The sequence below is a fragment of the Monodon monoceros genome, unplaced genomic scaffold (genome assembly GCF_005190385.1).
Source record: "Monodon monoceros isolate NGI ecotype Baffin Bay Population unplaced genomic scaffold, NGI_Narwhal_1 Super_Scaffold_16, whole genome shotgun sequence".
In the NCBI taxonomy this organism is placed as follows: Eukaryota; Metazoa; Chordata; class Mammalia; order Artiodactyla; family Monodontidae; genus Monodon; species Monodon monoceros.
Window position 1 is genome coordinate 91,845,479 of NW_021703772.1, and position 16,587 is coordinate 91,862,065.

The following is a 16,587-nucleotide window of genomic DNA, read 5'->3' on the forward strand; positions in this document are numbered from 1 at the left end:
CATCTTTTTACTATATCGAGCTCTACCTATTTCAAAGTCAGAGCTCACTTAAAATTACACGCTATAAATCATGGTCTCACTCATGTTTATTGATCTATCTACAATAAGCTTGCAATAAATATTTAATGAGGGAGAAAGGTAGAGGAGAAAGGAAGGAGATGGAGGGAGGAAGTACAAAGGGAGTAAAGAAACGTAAGAAGAGAAGAGGATAGGTAGAAGGGAAGGAGAAATGGAGGAGACTAGAGGTTGTGAAGAAGAAGAGCAAATGAAGAAGGAGGAGAGTCAATAGAAAGAAGAGGAGAAAGGCATTATTGGAAAAGCATCAGCCAGAGGTCAGATTAACTAATCATAGTAAGACAATGTGAGTTTCCCCTCCTTGGTATCATATGATAAGTTAAAAAGAAAAGAAAAATCACTATAATGAAGTACTTCTAATATTAACAAATCAAAACTAACCAGTTAAATCCTGAATCCACTGGCTAGTTGGTAGGGACCAACACTCTTGGGCAAGATCAATAAGGAGGTCCACTTGGATACACAGCAAGGTCCTGCTGTGTAGCACAGGGAACTATATTCAATATCCTGTCATAAACCATACTGGAAAAGAGTATGAAAAAGTATGTATAACTGAATCACTTTGCTGCACAGCAGAAATTGACACAACACTGTAAAGCAACTATACTTCTATAAAATTAATTAAAAAAAAATAAGGTCCACAGTATTCAGCCTGTGTCACTGAATGTCTCAGGCTTGGCAGTGGCCTGTGCATTAAATATACAAACATTTATTGAGCACCAATTGTGTGTCCAGCTACTCAAGGCTTCAGGGCTATAGATGTTAAAGGATTTGATCTCTGCCTTAGGGTGTTTAGGACACAGAGAAGTAACTACAAATTGCAAAACAGTGTGACAAGTGAAAGAAAAATAGCACTATGTGTCAACTTCCCAGTGTAACCTCTCACTGTTACTTCTGAAACACATTACATCCCTAAGAGTTTTGACAACAGGGGAAAAGATAACAGAAGTCTAAAATGATGATATCTCTTTGGGTCACTCATTGCTGTGAGCCTCAAAGAGTGATGTATTTTCCTACTTAAAATTCACTTGCAAAATTATTATGACCTAGGGAAAACATGGAAATAAATGAAAGGCATTACTGCTGACAATACTGCAGCATTTTGCTTTGCCAGGACTGGACCCTTTATTCTTGTCAAAAAGAATCTCATTCATCTTCCTAAATTTTCTTATGTCAAATGATGAATATTCATCTGTGAAATTTATGGAATTAATATCTTAAAAAATTACCAATTCACTGCAGTTTGTTTCCAGTGTGGCTTGGACACCAATTTGTCATCAAGTTTCCAGTCAAATTCATTCATATAAGCAAGAGATGAAACACTCAGTCACTTAGTCACTACTACTTCATCAAAACAGCTTCCTTCACTCCCTCAGTAGCTAATAAGTGTCAGAGAAGAGATTCCAGCCCAGAGCTCTGTGTAGCCAAAATTCTTTCCTTAATGCCACACACTACCTTCCAGCATAGTCAGTAAAGACAAGACGCTTTCATTGTTTTGACTGAAAATGAGAGGTACTTACAATATTTCAGTGGAGAGTGGGAGAGTGCTGGCAGGTTATTCTGTCAGGCAAGAAAAGAGGAAGACTTCATGGGAATACAAGCGGACACTTTGAACACCAAGCTCCCAGTGTGAGAAAGACACTAGGGTCCACAGCAACTAGAAGGTTAAGCTACTTGTTCCCTTGCTCATGGGCTGGACAGTGTTTCTATTATGCCATCTCTACCTCTACGTTAATATTTGCTCCACTCTACTCTCTCTGTCAGCTCTGCTCTGTTTTATTTTTATTTATTTATTTATTTATTTTGCGGGGGTACGCGGGCCTCTCACTGTTGTGGCCTCTTCCGCTGCGGAGCACAGGCTCCGGACGCACAGGCTCAGCGGCCATGGCTCACGGGCCCAGCCGCTCCGTGGCATGTGGGATCTTCCCGGACCGCGGCACGAACCCGTGTCCCCTGCATCGGCAGGCGGACTCTCAACCACTGCGCCACCAGGGAAGCCCTGCTCTGTTTTATTGATTGATTGATTTGCTCTTCTATTTTGTAGATTATTTTTAATCCCATGGTTTCTGCTCACACACAGTTTTTCCCATTCAAAATTTCATATTGAACATGAGCCATCATGGCCTTTTCGGCTTCTTTATCATCACATTCCTTGAGAGTCCACTAAACTATGTGTATAATTATGCGTTAACTGGCTTAGGTCAATGAGCTTTATCCAGGAGCTGGGAATGTGAAGCCAAATTGTAACAACAGTGTTGGGTAAGGGCTGCCCTTTCAGCAGGAGCTTTGGAATGACTCTCCTCTACAGAAGTTGAGTGTCAGCCAATATTATTGATGTGTTTTGTGATAGAGGTAACAAAACATGCTCTCCTCCGTGTCCAACTCCCACACCAGCTACGACTAGGTTTCTGTACCTTCAAGACAACAAGGTGAAGCGCTGTGACATACAGAGATGTTCCAAGTCTGGAAATCAGAATGGATCAGAGGCTATTCTTGGAAATTTCTTATATCCATCTAAATTTATCACAACCATTCCTAAGACTATGGGTAATGTCTGATGACATCTCAACTCAAGGTCTAAGTGATTTTTTTATCAGCTTTAGTCAAAGATTTACCAGCTAACACTCATGAAAAAGAGCACAGTTCAGGATGCCAGCTCTGGAGTAAAACTGCATGAGATTGAATCCCGCGTCCACACTTTCTTAAGGAATGAGCCTGGCAGTTAACTTCTCTTGAGATTTAGTTTCCTCAAACATAAAGTGGGTACAAAAATAGTACCCACCTAATAGGATTTCCTAAGTACTAAATACAGCAATCCATATAGTTAGAGCTGAAAAGTCACTTTAATTAGTTATTATTATTACTACATGCCAGGCTCCCTGCTACATGCTCTCCTCCTGTAATTGCATATTAATCATCATAACAGCTCTACTGGGAAAGTGTTATCACCTGTCTTTGACAAGAGAAGGTGATCGATCTGGGACTGGAATTAACGTTTTCACAGGAACTTCCAGTCCAGCGATTTGCAACTTTATAAAAGCATCTACTCAAAATCAAGATTAGGGTTGAAATTATGACGCCACACCAGGGAGGAAAAGGGAACTGAGTTTTGGAATGAGCAAATGACTTTTTAAAGTTTCAAAATTATATTTCCACTGTTATTAACACTTGACAACCTTAATGCTCTACAACCTCAAAACCCTGCTTAATTCAACACATGAGGAGTAATGGCAACGCATAGGCAGCCACAATGCAGAAGCCTGGAGTGCAGAAAAAGCATCTTCTTCTCCATAATGTCTCAATGAATCATTATGACAAACAGAAATAAAGCCAATGCATCTCACTGCATAGCTGATCCTGCTTTTCTGCTCAAAAGGCACAGGAGTTAATTATTATGAACAGATTGTGCTTAGACTGGACAAGAATTTATACTCCATGAAATTCAGCCTGGACTATGTGGTTGGTATATCTGTATTTCTTGGTGGTTGCTAAAAGTGACGCTCACCATCCCTGAGTGTAGATTTGAACGCCCTTGTGGGCTGGATTTTCCTATTGCCAACCACTTCACATACACCTCACTCCAGAAGAATCCACTTTATGCATTGCCCTACTGCTTCACTCTTAAGGTGTCTGTAATTGGTTGGCTCAGTTGTTGACGTGCCAGACTGAAGAAGCTAGGAATATGGGTATCTTTCACATCTGGGGTGTCAATTTTATTCAGTATCTCACCCCTTTCTCACACCTTATGATCAGATAAGAATACATGGATTCAGTAGCACAAACAAAATACTTCTCCTATAATAGCTCAGAATGTATATGCATATCTTTGTATACAAAGTACAAAGCACACAAACTCAATTAGTAATTAATCCATTCATTCAAAAGATACTTGTTCTAGATTTATCCTCTTCAATAAATGTGTTACTTACCATTTAGGTCAAGGCTACTCAAGGACAAATAAGAAGCTTTTCCTTTTCTACATTGTACAGAATTTAGCCTCTAAGAGACACAATGCTCTAAACCAATGGCCTAAATATATAGAGATGAACTCAAAATGAAGGACAAATTCTTCATCTAATGTTTTTTCCTTAATCAAAGACTGATAAACATTAATGAAGTTACATGATTTCAAAATAGTTATACTTTCCAATAAACTTGGATGATTCTTTTTGGAGAAAAAGGGCACATTTTTTCCTACTGTAAGTATTGTACAGTAAGCTAAAAATATTTAACAGCACCGTACTATGTAACAAAATACACCGATACATATAGAAAAATATAGGATATCAGAATATATGATGGGCTACAATGTAACATAATTATATTTAGACTTGTATGAGATCATATGCATTTGACAAGAACAAACAAAAAGGGAAAGTCTATATGGGAGTCTATCAGTTAGGAATTATATTCAGCTGCAAATAACAGAAATCCAGCTATCGTGATTTGAACACATTAAATTCTCTTCCAATTTTATTCTCTCGTATAAAACAAATCCAGTGATAAGTGGTCCAAGATTGCTAGAGCAGCTCCCCTAGGCTCTTTCTGTCTTTGTGCTCTATAATCCTTGGTGCATGCCTACCATCCTCAAGGGCACAAGATGGCAGCTGGAGCTCCAACAGTCTCATCCACAAGCCAGGCCAGAACAAGCTGAGTGGCAAGCTGAGTCAGCCCCATTTAAGAATATTTCCCAGAAGCCCTACCCAGTAATTTCTGCTTATCATTTACTTGCTAACTCTAGCTTTGAAGCTTCCTTGAGGAAGCCTGGGAAGCGATGATTTTTTTTAAAGCTGGGAACCACTAAAAACATCAAAATCTGTTATTAGGGGAAAAGGAGAGAATTAAAACTGTGTAGACAGCTAGAAGTCTCCACCATAGTGTCTGATGAATAATCCAAACTGTTAAATAAGTTGAAAAAATGGCAGTGAGAGTAATGAGGACATCTTTGTAGTGCTTTACACTTTATAAAGTGCTTTTGCAGTCCACACAATATTGAACATGAAGCGATTAAACAGCAATTACCTAGATTAAACAGACTTGAGCATGCAGATACTAAGATACAGAAAGTGTCACTGAGGGATTCCTAATGAGAAGTAATTCTTTCAGTCAAGAGCATTCTAAAGCACTCCTCTGTGGCCATCACAGACCAAGTGGCAGGTGAACATAGATACATCGTCCTCAGGTGAGAATTATAGCTGTAGGTAGCAACATGCAGCCGTGTTCATTATCATATGGAAAAGGAAGTCAGCAGCTGGCAGAGAACACGGGAGGCAAGAAAAATCTTCCAGGGAAATGAACAGATGAGCACTCATTCCCTAAGCTTTGAACGAGGGCACAGTGAATAAGTACTCTGTATATGAGAAAAACAAGACTAGCACCCCTCTGAAGAGAGTAGTAAGAACCTTGAAGCTGGAGGCGGACATCACGAAACAGGTCATTTGCAATAAAATGCAGGAGACCTAACAGCACTCCCAAAGACATGGAAGAAGAGTACAGAAAGGAACGTCTCCAAAACCCAATGTGAGACACATTACGCTCAGCACCTTAGTGAGGATGAGCTGGCTCTCAGGACACACTACAAGTGCTTCACAGAAATATACACATACACAATTAGTAAGATCCAGCTGAATAAAAAAATAAAATTCAAAAATAAAACAGAAATATACACATACAGAGTAGTCACTTTAACAAAGCGTATTTTTGTTTGTTTTTGGTTTTTTTTGCTTCAAAAAGCCCCCAGTTTAAGAACACTCTGTTCTTCATGTGATTATAGAGTAGAGAGAGATACCTTGTAGGAGGTATTATACTCTAACAGAGTAAAGGTTTTAGGGTCAGAAAGAGTAAGACAGAAAGGCAACTTCCATTCCAAAATCCTGCTTAATGAGTCTTATTCCTAGTTTTGCTGAACATGACACCTTTCCAAATTTGATGCAATTCAATATTCATAACATCCTTTGAGAGAAACTCTTCCCATTTTAGAGATGGGCAAACTGAGGGACGGGGGGATAGAGGGTTAAAATCAAGGTTACACAGCTACTAACTGTAGAGACAAAATTCAAATTCACATAATTAGATTCCAAATTCTACCCTGCTTCCACCAGAAAGGGATAGAGAAATGATGTAGGACCATGGCTTTCCAAAGTTACTGTCACCCAGCGTACACTCCCCTCCATCCTATTCTGTCAGCAGCCTGCTTTTTCCTTGGAGCGGGGCTAGCTTTTAGTAAATGTGTTTGTGATACTCAACCCCATCTCACACCTCCTGGGGTGGGTACCAGTCTTAGGGCTGACATAGGAAAGTAATGGTGATTGGTTTGAAGACATGACCCCAAATCAGGGCATTAAGCCTCAATTTGCTGCATTCTTTGGAAAGGCAAAGTTCTCACTGTCCTATGGTTATTAAGTCTGAACCAGAGAGGTACTTCCTCATGGCTCGGGGCAGCCAGAGAATGTAAGAGAAAACTCAAGTCCTGATGACATCATTTGATTCCTCAAATTCACTCATGCTTGACACAAGATCTAGATTCTAGTTTTCAACTATGTGAGACAATAAATTCCTTTTTTATAATTAGCATAGTTTGCTATATTTTCTGTTATAATAAGTAAAACAATCTCAACTAATGAAGTTTATAAAAGATAAAAAATATGATGTAACTATAGGATGTAATTAATATTGATTATTTAGAACTTAATCAGGAAATACTACATGTAACCTAGGATCAATACTTTTTATTTTTTTTAAGCATTTCTGGCCCATCCTGACATAGATAGACAGATAGACATATACGCATATATATTTATATATACATACACACATGCTTATTATATACACATAATTTATTTTATATGCAAATTTATTACATATGCATTTATGAAATTTAATTACAGGCAGGCATAACTCATTGCATTTCACTTTATTGTGCTCCACAGATATTATGTTTTTTTTTAAATTTACTTTAATTTTTTATACAGCAGGTTCTTATTAGTCATCTATTTTATACACATCAGTGTATATGTCAATCCCTATCACCCAATTCATCGCACCAGCACCCCCACCCCCCTGCAGCTTTCCCCCCTTGGTGTCCATATGTTTGTTCTCTACATATGTGTCTCTATTTCTGCCCTGCAAACCGGTTCATCTGTAACATTTTTCTAGGTTCCACATATATGCGTTAATATACGATATTTGTTGTTCTCTTTCTGACTTACTTCACTCTGTACGACAGTCTCTAGATCCATCCACATCTCTACAAATGACCCAATTTCGGTCCTTTTTAAGGCTGAGTAATATTCCATTGTATATATGTACCACATCTTCTTTATCCATTCATCTGTTGATGGGCATTTAGGTTGCTTCCATGACCTGACTATTGTAAATAATGCTGCAGCGATCATTGTGGTACATGACTTTTTGAATTATGGTTTTCTCTGGGTATATGCCCAGTAGAGGGATTGCTGAGTCATATGGCAATTCTATTTTCAGTTCTTTAAGGAACCTCCATACTATCCTCCATAGTGGCTGTATCAATTTACATTCCCACCAGAAGTGCAAGAGGGTTCCCTTTTCTCCACAACCTCTCCAGCATTTATTGTTTGTAGATTTTCTGATGATGCCCATTCTAACGGGTGTGAGGTGATACCTCATTGTAGTTTTGATTTGAATTTCTCTAATAATTAGTGATGTTGAGCAGCTTTTCATGTGCTTCTTGGCCCTCTGTATGCCTTCTTTGGAGAAATGTCTATTTAGGTCTTCTGCCCATTTTTGGATTGGGTTGTTTGTTTTTTTAATATTGAGCTGCATGAGCTGTTTATATATTTTGGAGATTAATCCTTTGTCCGATGATTGGTTTGCAAATATTTTCTCCCATTCTGAGGGTTGTCTTTTCGTCTTGTTTGCAGTTTCCTTTGCTGTGCAAAAGCTTTTAAGTTTCACTAGGTCCCATTTGTTTATTTTTGTTTTTATTTTCATTACTCTAGGAGGTGGATCAAAGAAGGTCTTGCTAAAAAAAAAAAATCTTGCTGTGATTTATGTCAAAGAGTGTTCATCCTAAGTTTTCCTCTAAGACTTTTATAGTGTCCGGTCTTACATTTAGGTCTCTAATCCATTTTGGGTTCATTTTTGTGTATGGTGTTAGGGAGTTTTCTAATTTCATTCTTTTACATGAAGCTGTCCAGTTTTCCCAGCACCACTTGAAGAGACTGTCTTTTCTCCATTGTATATCCTTGCCTCCTTTGTCATAGATTAGTTGACCATAGGTGCATGGGTTTATCTCTGGGCTTTCTATCCTTTTTCATTGATCTATATTTCTGTTTTTGTGCCAGTACCATATTGTCTTGATTAATGTAGCTTTGTAGTATAGTCTGAAGCCAGGGAATCTGATTCCTCTAGCTCTGTTTTTTTCCCTCCAGACTGCTTTGGCTATTCGGGGGCTTTTGTGTCGCCATACAAATTTTAAGATTTTTTTTGTTCTAGTTCTGTAAAAAATGCCATTCGTAATTTGATAGGGATTGCATTGAATCTGTAGAATGCTTAGCGTAGTATAGTCATTTTCACAATATTGATTCTTCCAATACAAGAACATGGTATATCTCTCCATCTGTTGGTATCATCTTTAATTTCTTTCATCAGTGTCTTATAGTTTTCTGCATACAGGTCTTTTCTCTCCTTAGGTAGGTTTATTCTTAGGTACTTTACTCTTTTTGTTGCAGTGGTAAATGGGAGTGTTTCCTTAATTCCTCTTTCAGATTTTTCATCATTAGTGTATAGGAATGCAATAGATTTCTGTGCATTAATTTTGTATCCTGCAACTTTACCAAATTCATTGATTAGCGCTAGTAGATTTGTGGTGGCATGTTTAGGATTCTCTATGTATAGTATCGTGTCATCTGCAAACAGTGACAGTTTTACTTCTTCTTTTCCAGTTTGTATTCCTTTTATTTCTTTTTCTTCTCTGATTGCCATGGCTAGGACTTGCAAAACTGTTGAATAATAGTGGAGAGAGTTGATATCCTTGTCTCGTTCATGAGCTTAGAGGAAATGCTTTCAGTTTTTCACTGTTGAGAGTGATGTTTGCTGTAGGGTTTGTCATATATGGCCTTTCTTACGTTGAGGTAGGTTCCCTCTATGCCCACTTTCTGGAGAGTTTTTATCATAAATGGGTGCTGAATTTTGTCAAAAGCTTTTTCTGCATCTACTGAGATGATCATATGGTTTTTATTCCTCAATTTGTTAATATGGTGTATCACATTGATTGATTTGCATATATTGAAGAATCCTTTCATCCCTGGGATAAATCCCACTTGATCATGGTGCATGACCCTTTTAATGTGTTGTTGGATTCTGTTTGCTATTATTTTGTTGGGGATTTTTGCATCTATATCCATCAGTAATATTCGTCTGTAATTTTCTTTTTTTGTAGTATTTTTGTCTGGTTTTGGTATCAGAGTGATGGTGGCCTCATAGAATGAGTTTGGGAGTGTTCCCTCCTCTGCAATTTTTTGCAAGAGTTTGAAAAAGATGGGAGTTAGCTTTTCTCTAAGTGTTTGATAGAATTCACCTGTGAAGCCATCTGGTCTAGGACTTTTGTTTGTTGGAAGATTTTTAATCACAGTTTCAATTTCAGTGTTCGTGATTGGTCTATTCATATTTTCTATTTCTTCCTGGTTCAGTCTTGGAGGGTTATACCTTTCTAAGAATTTGTCCATTTCTTCCAGGTTGTCCATTTTTTTTTGGCATAGAGTTACTTGTCATAGTCTCTCAGGATGCTCTGTATTTCTGTGGTGTCTGTTATAACTTCTCCTTTTTCATTTCTAATTTTACCGATTTGAGTCCTCTCCCTCTTTTTCTTGATGAGTCTGGCTAATGGGTTATCAATTTTGTTTATCTTCTCAAAGAACCAGCTTTTAGTTTTACTGATCTTTGCTATTGTTTCCTTTGTTTCTATTTCATTTATTTCTGCTCTGATCTTTATGATTTCTTTCCTTCTACTAACTTTGGGTTTTGTTTGTTCTTCTTTCTCTAGTTCCTTTAGGTGTAAGGTTAGATTGTTTATTTGAGAAGTTTCCTTGCTTCTTGAGGTAGGATTGTATTGCTATAAACTTCCCTCTTAGAACTGCTTTGCTTCATCCCATAGGTTTTAGGTCATCATGTTTTCATTGTCATTTGTCTCTAGGTATTTCTTGATTTCCTCTTTGATTTCTTCAGTGATCTCTTGGTTATTTAGTAATGTATTGTTTAGCCTCCATGTGTTTCTGGTTTTTACATTTTTTCCCCCTGTAATTGATTTCTAATCTCATAGTGTTGTGGTCAGAAAAGATGCTTGATATGATTTCAATTTTCTTAAATTTACTGAGGCTTGATTTGTGACCCAGGATGTGATTTATCCTGGGGAATGTTCTGTGTGCACTTGAGAAGAAAGTGTAATCTGCTGTTTTTGGATGGAATGTCCTATAAATATCAATTAAGTCCATCTGGTCTATTGTGTCATTTAAAGTTCTGTTTCCTTATTAATTTTCTCTTTGGATGGTCTGTCCATTGGTGTAAGTGAGGTGTTAAAGTCCCCCACTATTATTGTGTTACTGTCGATTTCCTCTTTTAGAGCTGTTAGCAGTTGACTTATGTATTGAGATGCTCCTATGTTGAGTGCATATATATTTATATTTGTTATATCTTCTTCTTGGATTGATTGCTTGATCATTATGTAGTGTCTTTCCTTGTCTCTTGTAACATTCTTTATTTTAAAGTCTATTTTATCCGATATAAGTATTGCTACTCCAGCTTTCTTTTGATTTCCGTTTGCATGGAATATTTTTTTCCATCCCCTCACTTTCAGTCTGTATGTGTCCCTAGGTCTGAAGTGGGTCTCTTGTAGACAGCATATATATATGGGTCTTGTTTCTGTATCCATTCAGTGAGCCTGTGTCTTTTGGTTGGAGCATTTAATCCATTCATGTTTAAGGTAATTATCGATATGTATGTTCCTATGACCATTTTCTTAATTGTTCTGGGTTGTTTTTGTAGGTCATTTTCTTCTCTTGTGTTTCCCACTTAGAGCAGTTCCTTTAGCATCTGTTGTAGAGCTGGTTTGGTGGTGCTGAATTCTTAGCTTTTGCTTGTTTGTAAAGCTTTTGATTTCTCTGTTGAATCTGAATGAGATCCTTGCTGGGTAGAGTAATCTTGGTTTAGGCTCTTCCCTTTCATCACTTTAAATATATCATGCCACCCCCTTCTGGTTTGTAGAGTTTCTGCTGAGAAATCAGCTGTTAACCTTATGGGAGTTCTCTTGTATGTTATTTGTCATTTTTCTCTTGTTGCTTTCAATAATTTTTCTTTAATTTTTGTCAATTTGATTGACTATGTGTCTCAGCATGTTTCTCCTTGGGTTTATCCTGCCTGGGAGTCTCTGCGCTTTGTGGGCTTGGGTGGCTATTTCCTTTCCCATGTTAGGGAAGTTTTCAACTATAATCTTTCATAGCTATCTGAGAGGCTGCCTCCTGAGCTTGAGTCCTCAGAAAATCTGCCAAATAAAACATAATTCTCAACCCTTGGGTTTTGCATTTTTTCAGTTGACATAGGGAAAGACAAAAAGCTATTATAAAAATAGACAAAAACATTTGAGAGGCAGTGTTTACAAAGAAATATAATTGACTAAGAAATACTAGCAATCAAAGAAATAAAGTAGAAAAACAAGTTATCACTTATCCATTTTGACTGACAAATACTAAAAATCTTGACTAGACCTAGCATTAGCTAAAGGAGTGAAGAATAGGCACAGTCCTATGGTTCTATGTTGAGAAAATAAAATGATACAACATTTCTAGAAGCCAATTTGGAAATATTTAGTGAAATTTTAAAGATACATGTTCTCTCACTCAGCACTTCTAGAGGTAAATTCTAAAGTTAAAAGTGGACAAAGTTGTCGTGAGTTCTATTTCTAATAAACACCTTCACATCTGTCAGTCATAGGTTGGTTACCACAGAATGGAACATTCATGTAATGAGTAGCTTTGTATCAATAATAAAGGGACTCTTAGAAAGGTCTATTTGTATTAGGAAGTATTAAGAAGGAAAAAAGTAGGTATGTTTCCACATATATATGTATAAAAAGCTGTCTGGAATGTTGCTAACTAACATGTAAATAGTGGTTTCCTCAGGCTGGTGAGATTTCTGGTGATTTTTATGATATTATTTTCCTACAGAATTCTGTGAAACAAGGGGAGTTTTTTGCAAATATATATAACATTTTAAAAATATATATAACATTTTTATCATGATAAAGTAAATTTTATTTTGGAAACTAAGAAAATTATATAACTACAGAAAACAAGCCAAAAAAAAAAAAAAGAAAAAAAAAAGAAGTAGCTTGTCTGAAACCTGTAACTTGACAATTATGTGTTAATGTGTGGTAATGGACAATTTAGGGCTGGGATACGTCAAATACGTGTAATGATTCTGAATGAAATCTAAAATAGGTCTTCTGAAATGTGGCATGTGATATCTAATGGTACTCCATCACTTAGAAAGCCCGTACATAACTTCAAAGTAGAAAATTGGTTTTGCTGGATCTCTATTCACAGATGAAAGATGCTTAAAGAGAAAATAACCTGCTCTGGAACCTGGTCAGGAAACCCAGAGCCATTAAAATGAATCATCACACACTGTTTGAAAAGGCTCGGTCTTTTCCTCCTGGTTATCTTTTCTGCTTGAAGCTCAAATAGAGCAGGGCCATCTTCATCACAGCTGGGGTTGTGGCTTGAGTTTGTGTGAGTGTGACGTGTGCAACGTTGTAGGAGTAAGTGGAAGAAACGAGAAGGTGTTAATTGAACACCTGGAGGAAAGGATAATGGGGAGCCTCCATATTTTCCCCTATGGTGCATCACAAATGCTTATCAGATGAGACAGCAGGGACAGAATGATAAAGAGCTTGTATGACAAGAAATATTGCCCTACTTGCATCCCTACCGCCCAGCAGAATTCTTACCTCCTGCTGGCAGGTGACAGCTGCTTCTGTGCATGAGCTCTAAGACTTCCTCTGTCAACAGAAAAAGTCCCCAGAGAGGGATATCCCTGCTGGTCAGATTTTGGAGTCCTCTGACTAACAAAGGCCCCAAAGCCAAGAATGAGAAATCCTACAATACATGCTAATCCTACAATTCATTCTGAGAAGAATTTAACAGACGTTTGTGCAACATATATCCAATTGATGCCTAACAGTGTCCAAACTGCACACAGAATAGTAATTTTCAGTGGTATATGACCATTGTTTTTTACCTTTCATGAAGATATCTGGATGGTCTCCTAGGAATGGAAGGCTGATAGGATTTTTAGGGACACGTTTCACATTTGGCATTTGAGCTTCCCATGTCCACACTTTGATAAATAACACTGCAGTTTATCCAGAGCATTCTCATGATTTTTCTAACATTATGTCACCAGGAGGTAAGTGAACACCACCTTTGAATTCAGGATGAAGTAGAAATTGCTGCTGACTCAGAGCTTCCTCTTATTCCTGACTTGTCATCACACATTCCTGGAAAGTTTAGTGTCTCTTTTGTTCTTTACATGCCTATGGTCACCTCATGCTCCCTGTCATAGTGGGGTTCTGGAATTTACCTTGACTGAAGGTGGTCTCTGCTAGGAGGGCTAAAAAAGGAGCCTCTCCCAGGTCTGCTGAGAGCACCGGCACCAAAGGTTATTAGTAGCAAAAAGTCAACTTGACCTCTTCTTCCATTAAAAAACTGCATGTGTTGTTAAACATGAAAGAAGGGCTAATCCCCAAATAATCCTTCTCTTCCAAAGGAATATGCCAATTTGTAAAGCTGCTGCAGAAGCCCATGTTTCAAAATAGTCCTTCAAAGCAAATATAAATGAACAACGAAGAATCCCAAGACATATGAGGAAAACTAAGGCTTAACGGCCAAGATGAACAGAGATAATGCAGATTACAGAAGAGAATTTAAAACAATCCTCTTCTCAAAGATTTAAGAGGACCTTGCATCATTTATTTTAAAAGGCTGTTACTTGAAAATATTGTTATGTTCTATGTATCATTTATCTATCTATCTATCTAATCTATCTAGCTACGTCTTTCTTATACTTTTTGAAAAAAGCAATCAGAAAATAAGAAAAAATGATTAAAAAAATAACATGATTGATATTTACAAACAATAATGTTAACAATGTTAAAAATAGAATAGACATGGCTGAAAACCATACCAGAAATCTGGACGATAATTTTTTTTTTTTAATTCAAGGGGAAAAAGAAAGAGATAGACAATAAGAGAAAAATTAAGAAGATATAGAAGATAGAGATAGAAGTTATTCATCAGTCTAAAGATATAGAAAAAAGAAAAGAAATTATTGACACCATAAAATAGAATTCTTTACTACAGAGATGTAAATCTTCAAATTTTGCCTACTAACTATAGAGAAAGACTACAGTATCTTATTATAACAATAAATAATATAGATGAGGATGAGAATAAAGATAATGGTGATGACAAACACATTGGCAAGTTCTGGTAAAATGTTAGAAGTCCAGGGTAAAAAGAAAAGAAGTTTGGAAAAAAAAAAAGAATAAAAGGACACAAAAACAGGCTACCTAAAAAGGCCTGTGATAGTTTTGAATCATGTCAACTTGGCTAGTTTCCCAGAAACTTGACTCCTTTTCACATAAAACCCTTACTGGTATATTTCAGGTTACACTGACCCATAAGGGAGATTTTTAGGGATTTGGAAGGAGGAAAAGAAGCTGTAGCCATTTCGTAGCTCTTATGCATTGTTGCTGATCTGCTGACTTGCTTCCTTGGCATGAAGCAGTAGCTAATCCTACAACTGTTCTACTTTCTGGGTCCTCTTTTAGCTTCTCCCACTCCTGGGCTAGGTTGTGTGTTTAACTCTGACAACAAACAAACAAACAAACAACCCCCCCCCAAAAAACCTAGCTTCTTCAGGATACCCTCATGACTAAGGTCAGAGACAGACCAGAGTTTCAGTTTATCCTGCAAACAGTGCTGATGAGTTTAGGCTACTCATGATTTCTTCTTCCTGAGTGCACAGCCTGTAGACTTCAAGCTTCAGTATCATTCTACAGAGACTTGCTTAACTAGTTTCCACAATTCTGTAAACCAAGTCCCTTAATAAATCCACATCCCCTACTGATTCTGCTTTTCTGGTTGATCCCAGACTGATACAGTGAACGTCTGATTGGCGTAAGATTTCTGACCTGCAACACGGGAAAAACTATTTCAAAGCCAGAAATCTTGTACTCAGTCAAACTGTCACTTCAGTTTGAGGGGAAAATAAAATCATTTTTGAACACAAAGGATCTCAGAAAATTTACCACCTCAGGACTCCCAAAAAGTAAGCCAAGCAAAATTAAATATAAATCCAAGAGAAAAGGGACTTCCCCGGTGGAACAGTGGTTAAGAATCCGCCTGCCAATGCAGGGGACACAGATTCGATCCCTGGTCCGGGAAGACCCCACATGCCGCAGAGCAACTAAGCCCGTGCGCTGCAACTACTGAGCCTGTGCTCTAGAGCCCATGAGCCACAACTACTGAGCCTACACGCCATAACTACTGAAGCCCACGTGCCTAGAGCCCATGCTCCGCAACAAAAGAAGCCACCGCAATGACAAGCCCGCACACCTCAACGAAGAGTAGCCCCCACTTGCTGCAACTAGAGAAAGCCTGTGCACAGCAATGAAGACCCAACACAGCCAAAGATAAATAAATAAAATAAATAATTTTTTTTTAAACTCCAAGAAAAAAGAAGTAGAACTAAATCTAAGTTCAAGCCTTAGTTTTATAATCATATAATAGGTCCAGAAAGTTCCACGGATATGTGCTCAAGAAGACGGTATACACCATTAAGTAGACTGTATAATCAAAATCCGGAAAGTACAGTTATGATACACAGTTGCTAAGAAAAATGCATAACATCTTTTTTTAAACACGTAAACAAAAAAAAAGGAAATTTTAGGGGAAAAATGTCCTAAGGAGAGCCATGGTTCAGAGACGAAATAAGCTAAATGTGGTGTGACTTGAAGCAATTAACAGCACATACCAGAATTTTCCAGAAAAAACAACATCATACGCATACCAGTGAAGAAACTGCAGAGATTTGGGGGCCTACTGAGAATATGAAGTTATGTGATTTATCATTTTATATAATTTATAAGTATTATTAATTATCTAATGATGTACTACTTTTTCTTCAAAAATCTTGTATCACTTATAAGAATTTTGCCTTTAAGTTAACCTTTCCTTATTACTATTTCTAAAAATAGATTTATATCTGAAAATGTATTCTTGTTTTTAAAATAAATGTAAGTTTCAGAGGCAAGGCTTCTACCTGCATTGAAATTATTGCATTTGCATTTTCTAAAATAATGCCTAGCACAGAGTACTTGATAGATATTTCCTGAATTAGTTAATTAATTTTTAAAATTTAGGAAGATATAGTTTGCTGTTTAGACATCAATGGCACATTCTAATTTTTAGGATACAATTG

General features: G+C 37.3%; 1 protein-coding gene across 2 annotated transcripts in view; it reads right to left on the reverse strand.

The window, feature by feature from the left end:
• Positions 1-16,587, reverse strand: part of THSD7B (thrombospondin type 1 domain containing 7B) — a 975,661-nt gene that overhangs the window by 312,096 nt on the left and 646,978 nt on the right. The window lies entirely within an intron of this gene.